At 41.9% G+C, this 10,810-nt stretch overlaps 1 protein-coding gene across 1 annotated transcript in view; it reads left to right on the top strand.

The window, feature by feature from the left end:
* Positions 1 to 874: 874 nt before the first annotated feature.
* mical2a (microtubule associated monooxygenase, calponin and LIM domain containing 2a) overlaps positions 875 to 10,810 on the top strand; it is a 38,485-nt gene continuing 28,549 nt past the window's right edge. The window contains exon 1 of the mRNA XM_047363766.1: positions 875 to 1,032. The gene's annotated coding sequence lies outside the window, so the exon portion shown is untranslated. The remainder of the gene's footprint in view (positions 1,033 to 10,810) is intronic.

Raw genomic sequence — 10,810 nt, 5'->3', positions numbered from 1 at the left:
TAAAGTGGGGAGCCTGAGATTCACTTTAACAGTAATCAAGATAAGGGGACCTTTTGCTGTTGACATCTTCATATCTTATAGTTGTCTTATTTTCAATAGGACCTTTGACCTTTACAATAGACTCCTGTTTTGGGGGAAAACACAGTTCGTATTGAGCTTTTGTAAACCAGGGGTCCATGCAGAAAATTGTTGTTCAGATGGGGACCAGTAATATTGTTGAAGGGGAACATCCATAAAAGACCATCTTTTTGGTATGGTATAAATGAATAAATGAATAAATAAATAAACAAAATGAATAAACAAATAAAATGTTGCCGTCTATTTTTAAACCTGAAACCATCGGTGGTGTTTTCATAAACCTACTCAAAATCATTCTCGGACACAAAAGTTTAATCCATTATTTTCTTAATGTCTTTTTAATGACCAAGTGTGATCAACACTAGGAAGAAACGCCGATGTAGTTTAAATTTGGCCACAAGATGGCAGTATTTGGTCTCACCGTGGATTTGTCCGGGCACTGGATTTCACGCGTTTTCAGTTTGTTCAGGGGGGTTTTGTCAATGTGCAGCCAGATTACAGTTTGTGCTGACACACGGTGAAACGTGGGCCGCAGTGTTTTTGTCAGGCGAGGGTCCGGGAACATGCGGCGCCTGGCAGTCTTAGGGGAAAAAATAAACTTTGCATCAGGGTGAAGTTCTTTGTTATTGATTTTGTTTATGGATAAACATTTTATGTATTTTTTTTGCCCGCAGATTACTGCCCTGCCCATAAACCAGACTTTGAGTGGTCGGTAAAGAACATTTTTTTGGTCAATAGTAAAAAAAAAGTAAAAAAAAAAAGTTTTGGGCTCAGTCTCCTCAGCAGTTATAGTAGCTACAGTAGCAGATCTGGGATGTGTCCCAGGTTTTGAGCACCGCCCTCAGACAGAGGACTCAGAGAATCTGTCAGACTGACTGAGGAGGACGCTTTTCTCACAGCTCTTAATTTCAGCGAAGACTCTGGAAGAAGGGAGAGTTCAGGTTTAGACATGAGGTAAGCTCTATCTGATTTTTACACTTTGCTGGTTTCTGTGTTTGTCTTTCCTAACAGTGGCCAGTATGACCTCTGAGGCACCTGACTTGAGTTCTTCACAGGTTTCTGAAAGCATGTGTTCAGGCTGCCTGTTTGACACTATTAGACTGGACTGTAATACAACTCATGACCCAGTGAAGGAAAAATATGCTCTAATTAAGCAGCTCACATTGAAGTCAGTCTAAATCTGAACATGAGATTATTGCAGCAGTTTGGAAGTTGACAGTATATGATGATTTGATCTTCTCAGAGTTATCTGTTTAAGGTTTAAACCTTTCTGAAGACTTTCCTTAAGCAGAGCCAGGGTTCAGGTATTATCATGAAAGCCCTGATTGAACTGCCTTTGAGAAGAGTCAGGCTGCTGGGCTTGTCTCCACTCTCTGATAACACAAAGGTTATCTCTTCTTGCACAACCCCTTTTTTTGATTGCTGTTTCCATGCTGGTGGTTTGGGTCATAAATCAGCTGTAAGCACACGTGTAGCTGCTTGTCAAACATGCCTTAAATCAGAACTAATCAAAACTGTATTGGTAACTTTCTCAACATATAAGTTCAAAGGTGGACAAAGGAGAGAGTAGATATATTTGTTTAAATCCCACCATTATGATTCTTTTCAGCTGACTCCACTGGCTCAGCGGTTTGCCACTGTAAATAGCTTCCAGCCTGGACTTTTAGGTTAAAGTGACACCAGCTGAATAATAGAGAGGTGTTGCAGTGCCTACAGGTTACTGAGTGGGGATCGCCGAGCCACAGGAACGTTCTGTAAATGTTTCCTAGTGAGAACAGAACATTAACACACATCTGCTGATCAAATACACAGCTGGGTCTCAGATTAACTGGAGCTTCCTGATCAAAGAGGAACTGAACAGAGAGAATAAAACCTTTCAGAAGGACAAATCAGTTTATTCTGTCTTCTGTTTCAACATACTTCATGCTCACTCCGTCTGGCTGTGATTCAGAGCCTTGCAAAATGATGCATGAGTCTGGCAGCACATTTTCCTGGTATCTGTCTAAAAAGTCACACAAACACCAGTTGCTTTCCTTCCTCGTGTTCTATGAGCAATCATTTCCTGTGAAGATGAAGCACCTCCCTTCATCAGGCTGTAGGAATGAACCTTTATAATGAAATAGTTACTGCTAGTGACCGTTCCAATCGAAGCAGTGTTTATTTACCAGCCATGTGGTCCTTGGCTAATCACCCATGATGTCTTTCACATCAACCTTCAGCCACATTACTCTCTTCCTTCTGGAAATATTTCCCAGTAAGCCTTGCTTCATTCATCCATCTGCCATGATAAACAATAATAAAAAGTCTTCACACTCTTGTTAAAATGTACACCATTTTAACCTTTTTTTTTCCACCTTTAATGTATATATTCTGTACAATTCCACTGAAAAAGCAATGTAATAACCTGATTGCATCAGAGTGAACATTCTTAAGCTAATTCTTTATTGAGGCACCTTTTAAAAGAATTTAAACGCAGACTGCTTTGATAGGAGTCTGTCGGCAGGGCTAACTTTCTAATATTTGTTTACTCTGTTTTGTAAATGTACTTTAATCTACCATCTTGTGTCCATGCCCATCTTCAGGTGATCACACAGATTTTCTGAATTCATTTCTTTAATTTTATTTTGGTGAATACATTCTTATTTTGATTTTCATGAATGCTTGAATTACTGGGATGCTCAAAAATATAATCTCCATCTTAATCTTTAGCTTTCTGAGACACACCTGAAGATTCTGGGGTCAAAACGAACTGGTAATCAGAACTGTTCATGACTTAATTCCTCTTTACTTCCATCTGAAGTAAAACCCCAGTTCCTAATGCTGCGGCCACCATATTTCAGTGTGGGTGTGGCATTCTGTTGGTGATGTGCTCTGATGTTTTTGTGCAAAACTTTAGTTTAGTTGCATCAGATTTTAACACATTCTTCCACGAGGTTTTAGGAGATTTTAGCCAGAACTGGATTTTTCTTTTGCTGAAAAGGTTTTAGAAAAGAGTGGCATGTGTTTGCATTCAGGGTCTTTATAATGATATTTGTAATTGCAACCATTTATCTTGAGGAGTCACCTTATAAAGTATCAGTAAAATTATGTGAGAATAAATCTTTTGGGTTTATTGTTAATGCCCAGTTGTGGTCAGATTCTTGTTACAGAACTGTGGTTTTGTGGAATTTTCAAACTGAGCTGAAAAAAAGAGCCAAGGACAAGAAAATTTTAGATTGTTCTTTATTTGTTATTATTTTGACCAGTACCTATGTAATAATAGATTAGTACATTATAATAAATAATGCATTTACATTTTTTTGAATGACTTTAATTTATAAAACAAACTTACACTTTATTTATTGTCAGTCTTAAATATTAAATATTTGACATATGGTCTTTGAAGTACAAACTTTGTCAGAGGCAGCCTCTATTTTCATGAACAGTGTTATAAACCACATTAGAATAAACTGTAAAAAGTTTTCTACTCAAACATTCTCCAACAGCACAGTTAAATTCAGCTGACGTTCACATACCAACATCCTCTTTTTTTAAAACCAAAAGGTCTAAAGACAATTTATACTACAGGTTTCAGCACTCCTTCAGTGGGTTACACGTGCAAATTTACACTGCCAGCTTTTCAGTTTTAGTGTATAATTACCAGCTTTGCTGCTGTTTAACTTAAAAACAGTGTAGTGAGAAACAAACAGTGCAGAAAGCTCCAAGCATGCAGCTAAATGAAGGCCTAGCTTGTGATCATCCTTATGAAGAATCCAAAAATGGTGCTATTTCCCTAAACTGTTTGATTCTTTAATCACAGATGACAGATGAACTCGTGCTCTTCCTGCTGTAAATTGGGTGCTTGCTTTAACAACGCCTCAAAGTTGACTCACCTGTAGGATGTCAGGACTGTAACGATTGCTTCAGCCTTTTATCCTCTCTTACTGTAACATTATTAGTCAATACAGTTTGTTGCAAATACAGAAGATAGAATTAAACAACCAAATCTATGTTTAACATACAAGAACATAGAAGAATTTAAAAATGTTTTCCTTCTCTAATATCTTGAGAAACAACAGATCCAAAGATCTCAAAAAACTAAACAATAAAGGACCATCTTCATAAATGAACCACCAGGATATTTCATTAATGAATTTGTATGTCATAAGACTTGTTAGGACGTCATGCTGAGAGCAAAAACAATTTCAGTGTGTTTTACGGAGCTGGATAAACTAACTGTGAGTGGAAACCCAGGCTCATTATTGCCAGGGAGGCGTCTTCACTTACTTCCTTTCTGCAGCACGTTTCCTTCCTTGTTCCACAGCATAAAAAACAGTCACATAGTCACATGCAACCAGGCATCGGCTATACAAGAGAGATAGGAACTGACACTGATAGGTGGGGCTTGTTGATCCCCGTAGAGTGACACTCTGACAGGTTTGCTGTGATGTTTGCCACAATTAAAAACAGCCATAAAGCCAGGTAGTCATAAAGGCTTTTTGAATCAGGTTAAATAATACAGCATAATATAACTACAGAAGCAATGTATGCAACATTACTTGCTGGTACCTCTTATGTTGTAGACAAAAATGACTTTTTATGAAAACATTGTCTCAGATCGTAATGTGAGGGATTGCTGATTTGTTTAATTTCTCTGCTGTGTTTAAGATCATCATCTTGTTGCAGGACGTGATTTTGGCTTTTTATTTTATTAAATAATTGTACCATAAGGGAAAGTTGTGCTGTAGCTGGAAAAATAGCCCAAGTGATCACAGCTCCACCAATGTGCTTGACAGTTTGAGTTTATTGCATTTATAGGCTGTGTTTAGTTTTAGGCAACTCCTTATGAGAACATAGTCTCATGAAATAGATTCAGAGCTTGACTTTGATTGGGTTAACCCTATCCACAGCTTGAGATTTTTGTTAATTAAATAATCAAAAACAAATATGTATCATAAGCCTTTCGTCTCAGCTTGTACTTACCTTAAATTAGAAGGAGTGTTTGACTTTGTTATTATATTGAAAAACACAAAACTTTCGGCTTAGAAAAGAGTAGTTTTTTTTCATAATTGTAAGTAATCTGTGCTGGAAACAAATGAAAGGTTTGTTTTCTTTATGCCGTTTCATCAAATACAATTAAAACAGGGTGTTTTGCTTTCAAACATATCATTTTTTTAAATGACATCCATGCTGCCCTGTTGGATCGTGTAGCATCTAACCCGAGTCGTAAGATCAGATCATTGAAGGAGATGCATAATCGCATAATCGACATAATTACTGTAGTAAAGTCATCCCAGGAAATTGTTAACAAGTTCCTTCTGTCACAAAAAGGGGCATCTATGAACTACGTCTAAGATAGGTTAAAAGTCCCAGTGGTGAAACTTAACAGAGGAAGCCCTCTTTTGAACTTTGACCTCTACAGGATGCCAGAAACTCTTTCCAGGAAAAGTCTGGTGATGAGCTCACACCCTTGCAGTATTGCATCACCATGATTTAATTTTCCTACCAAAACAGCTCCAATTTTACACTTATCTCCATGTTCTGCTACAATTATTCTTCACATTTGGTTTTGTTGAAGATAAAGGTTTCAGTGAGAGCTCTTTTTAGGTGACTTCAGAGCAGGTAGAACATTTGTCTGTAATACACAGTTGTTTCTGGATTATCTTCCAGTTATTTTCTGCTGCAACATGAAACTTGTCTATTCTTAGCCTGGCTGGTCAGATTGTCCTGCTGAGGAATAATACTATTACACTTTCATAGCGCTTCTCTGTGATTTGGATAAAACACCGATAGTCAGAGCCTCTGGACTGGCAGACCGAGGTGATGGTCCCCCTTCATAAGAAGGGTGACCGGAAGGGGAGTATGGGGTGATCACACTCCTCTGCCTCCCTGGTAAGGCCTACGACAGGGTATTGGAGAGGAGAGTCCGGCCGATAGTCGAACCTCGGCTTCAGGAGGAGCAGTGTGGTTTTCGTCCCGGCCATCGAACACTGGACCAGCTCTATACCCTCTACAGGGTACTTGAGGGTTCATGGGAGTTTGCCCAACGGGTCACATGTGTTTTGCGGACCTGGAGAAGGCATTTGACTGTGTCCCTCGTGGTGCCCTGTGGGGGGTGCTCCAGGAGTACGGAATCGGGGGCCCTTTATTAGGGGCCATCCGGTCTCTGTACAAGCAGAGCAGGAGTTTGGTCCGCATTGCCGGCACTAAGTCAGACCTGTTCCTGGTGCATGTTGGACTCCGGCAGGGCTGCCCTTTGTCACCTGTCCTGTTCATAACTTTTATGGACAGGATTTCTAGGCGCAGCCAAGGGCCGTAGGAGGTCTGGTTTGGGGACCAGTGGATTTTGTCTCTTCTTTTTGCAGATGACGTGGTCCTGCTGGCCCCCTCTAGCCAAGACCTACAGCATGCACTGGGGCAGTTCGCAGTGTGAAGCGGCTGGGATGAAGATCAGCTCCTCCAAGTCCGAGGCCATGGTTCTCGACCGGAAAAGGGTGGCTTGTCCTCTTCAGGCTGGAGGGGAGTTTCTGCCTCAAGTGGAGGAGTTCAAGTATCTTGGGGTCTTGTTCACGAGTGGGGGGAGAATAGAGATCGAAAAGATGGCTCGGTGCGGCTGCCGCAGTAATGGGGATTCTGTGCCGGTCTGTTGGGGTGAAGAGAGAGCTGAGCCGAAAAGCGAAGTTCTCAATTTACCGGTCGGTCTACGTTCCTACCATTACCTATGGCCATGAACTTTGGGTCATGACCGAAAGAACGAGATCCCGGATACAAGCGGCAGAAATGAGCTTCCTCCGTAGGGTGGCCGGGCACTCCCTTAGAGATAGGGTGAGGAGCTCAGCCACCTGGGAGGAGCTTGGAGTAGAGACGCTGCTTCTCCACATCAAGACGAGCCAGTTGAGGTGGCTCGGGCATCTATACCGGATGCCTCCTGGACGCCTTCCTCGGGAGGTGTTCCAGGCACGTCCCACCGGGAGGAGGCCCAGGGGACGGCCCAGGACACGCTGGAGGGACTATGTCTCTCGGCTGGCCTGGGAATGCCTTGGGCGCCCCCTAAAGGAGCTGGAGGAGTAGGAGTACCGATAGTCAGGTGTAACCCCTCTCAGTGGGTTGTTGTCCCGGGAGCCATGTGCCGAACACACCTTGTAGGCCAGGTGAGCCTGAAGACAGAAAGCTCCATATGTCTGCTCCTGTTTCTGATAAAATTAACGTTTTTTTACATCTGAAGTTCCTCTAAAGTTGACCGACATTTACTTTTATCTATCAAGGAACTACTGTGCTCAGGACAATTCTTCTTTTGTTTTGTCACAGCTGCCTGGACATGCAGCCAGATTTTAGTGAGCTGAGATAACGAGGAGCTTTGGAGGCCTGGTGAAGGGTCGAGCCCCACTGGCTGAAAACTGTTTCTGCTTGCTTATCAGTCCTGCAGAGGGTTCCTTCCTGGTTTTCTTCAGCTCTGTCTTTAATCACTGTTGCTGGCTGCTTACTCTACAGTAGATTTGAGTGTTTTCCCTGTCTTACTGTATTGTTTTCAGATTCTGTCTGCAGCTATGTGCTCTGCAGAAACTAATGCTGACTCTCCTATTTATAAAAGTGTATATATATGTATATATATATACACTGCTCAAAAAAATTAAGGGAACACTCAAATAACACATCCTATATATATATATACATATATATATATCCACTTTTATAAATAGGAAAGTCAGCATTTGTTTCCTTCCAGACCTGGACTAAAGCATCCGCCAACTCCTGGACAGTCTGTGATGCAACGTGACGTTGGTGGATGGAGCGAGACATGATGTCCCAGATGTGCTCAATCCGATTCAGGTCTGGGGAACGGGCGGGCCAGTCCATAGCTTCAATGTCTTCGTCTTGCAGGAACTGCTGACACACTCCAGCCACATGAGGTCTAGCATTGTCCTGCATTAGGAGGAACCCAGGCCAACCGCACCAGCATATGGTCTCACAAGGGGTCTGAGGATCTCATCTCAGTACCTAATGGAAGTCAGGCTACTTCTGGCGAGCACATGGAGGGCTGTGTGTCCCTCCAAAAAAATGCCACTCCATACCATTACTGACCCACTGCCAAACCGGTCATGCTGAAGGATGTTGCAGGCAGCAGATCGCTCTCCACGGTGTCTCCAGACTCTGTCACGTCTGTCACATGTGCTCAGTGTGAACCTGCTTTCATCTGTGAAGAGCACAGGGCACCAGTGGCAAATTTGCCAATCTTGGTGTTCTCTGGCAAATGCCAAGTATCCTGCACGGTGTTGGGCTGTGAGCACAACCCCCATGTGTGGATGTCGGGCCCTCATACCATCCTCATGGAGTCGGTTTCTAACCGTTTGTGCAGACACATGCACATTTGTGGCCTGCTGGAGGTCATTTTGCAGGGCTCTGGCAGTGCTCCTCCTGTTCCTCCTTGCACAAAGGCGGAGGTAGTGGTCCTGCTGCTGGGTTGTTGCCCTCCTACGGCCTCCTCCACATCTCCTGGTTTACTGGCCTGTCTCCTGGTAGCGCCTCCAGGCTCTGGACACTACGCTGACAGACACAGCAAACCTTCTTGCCACAGCTCGCATTGATGTGCCATCCTGGATGAGCTGCACTACCTGAGCCACTTGTGTGGGTTGTAGAGTTCGTCTCATGCTACCACGAGTGTGAAAGGACCACCAACATTCAAAAGTGACCAAAACATCAGCCAGAAAGCATTGGTACTGAGAAGTGGTCTGTGGTCCCCACCTGCAGAACCACTCCTTTATTGAGTGTCTTGCTAATCGCCAAAGATTTCCCCCTGTTGTCTATTTTATTTGCACAACATCATGTGAAATTGATTGTCAATCAGTGTTGCTTCCTAAGTGGACAGTTTGATTTCACTGAAGTTTGATTTACTTGGAGTTATATTGTGTTGTTTAAGTGTTCCCTTTATTTTTTGAGCAGTGTATATATATATATATATATATATATAATAAGCATTAGTGATGCACTGATCAGGGTTTTACTGGCCAATACCATTTTTTTAAATCCTAATTTAAGCATCAAAACAATTGTTTCATCAAAACATTTGATTCTAACTTTAATCTACCAGAAAAAACTTTTCAGTTGTTATGTATTCAAATAACAGATGAAAAAACAGTTGGTAGCACTGTTGCCTTGCAGCAAGAAGGTTTTCGGTTGTTTGGACTGTGGGCGAAACAAATTGTTAGGTTTATGGGTCTCTCTAAATTGCCCTTAGGTGTGAATGGGTGTGCGCATGGTTGTTTGTCCTCTGTGTTGCCCTGCGGCCCTGGCCGCTTTGATTCTGTTTTGCATGATGATAAAAACACTTCCTTCTTTGGGAAATGTGCACAAATGCAGTAATAGTGTGTTAATGATTAAAATCCTAAGGTATTAATAATGAGTAGTGGTTAATTTGTTAAATGGTATGAATGAATGCATCACTCATTAGGCACAAAATCCATCCCTATTGCTTTTCCCTCTTGGCCACAGCTGGTTTTACTTAATCTGATCATTTAATGAACAGAAAGGAAACGTAAACCGACACGGTGTTTAACTCTCTGATCCTCTTGACCAATATCTGACATACGGTGTGTGGGTAATCTTTCCGTTTCACTCAGTTGTATTTTTACAGCCGCTTTGTGGGTTCCTTCTTCTGTGTGACCACAAGTGACTTTTCCATTCTGTCAGACAGAGTTGGTGAAATCTTTGTGTCAGAGACAGTGTAGTTTCAGTTATGAGCATCAACATGGCTAAGAATATTGTTAATGTCTGTTTCACACAAAAAATGCTTTTAATTATTATGGCTCTTTTACTGCATAAGTGTAGGTATAAAGATTTTCACTGAAAGTGTTCATTTTACTGTGGTCAAAAATGTAAAATAAATCGTATCACTGAAAACTTTTCTTAGAAAGCCCAAACAAAGGAAAAAAAAACAGACAAACAAAAAAACAAAACAACAAAAAAAACAAAAAACAAAGTAAGGATGAAGTTTTGAAAAGTAAAATAGAAATGCTCCAGAAAAGCAAGTGTTCATTATGTCATGCCAGTCTCAGTCGTAGCTCGTTACTTGAAGACAGACCATGGAGGCGTCCTTTGACCCGCTGTCTAGTGAAGCAAGAGAGAGGGCCATTCTGAAATCATTTTCAGAACGGATGATGATGGAGGACTTCAGAGCTTATGCAGCCACGTGGCGAAGGAATGTCAGCCCACTAAACGCTGGAGATTTGTTGTCAGGGCCTCCAACGGATATGCTGACAGGATATTACAGTGGTGCAAAATGCTAAACTGCATATAGAGCATTTCTGTGGGTCCCATGAATCTCATGTTCTGGCTTCAATCTTTTTGTGATGCAGCTGGATCAAAAACAGGATGCAAACACATGGCTAAACAGGATCCTGTGCAAATTAAAATTCTAATTTTAGCCTGGAGATAAATTTTGTTGCTGTTGGATGAAGATTTAAACTCTCATGGCACAAGGATACATGTAGAGTCATGAATGAATGTCATCTCTCTTTCTTTTTAATCATCTACATGAACAAATTTTGTGCTACATAACCTCCTGGGATCCTGGTATGACGATAACATTGGGTGGGTGTTAAAGCCCTGCACAGCCACTCCGACCTCTTCTCAAACCACGCCCGTCCCACTCTGTGGGACAATAAAATTTCAAAGGCAGGCTGCCCCCAAACTCATGGAAGCTGTGGTCTCCACCCACGTCGGTACACTCGGCCCTAATACTGAAGTTTTCCCCATT

The sequence above is a fragment of the Girardinichthys multiradiatus genome, chromosome 4, assembly GCF_021462225.1.
Source record: "Girardinichthys multiradiatus isolate DD_20200921_A chromosome 4, DD_fGirMul_XY1, whole genome shotgun sequence".
NCBI classification, from domain to species: domain Eukaryota; kingdom Metazoa; phylum Chordata; class Actinopteri; order Cyprinodontiformes; family Goodeidae; genus Girardinichthys; species Girardinichthys multiradiatus.
The sequence above is the reverse complement of the archived record's forward strand: the minus strand, read 5'-3'. Positions and strand labels throughout refer to the sequence as shown.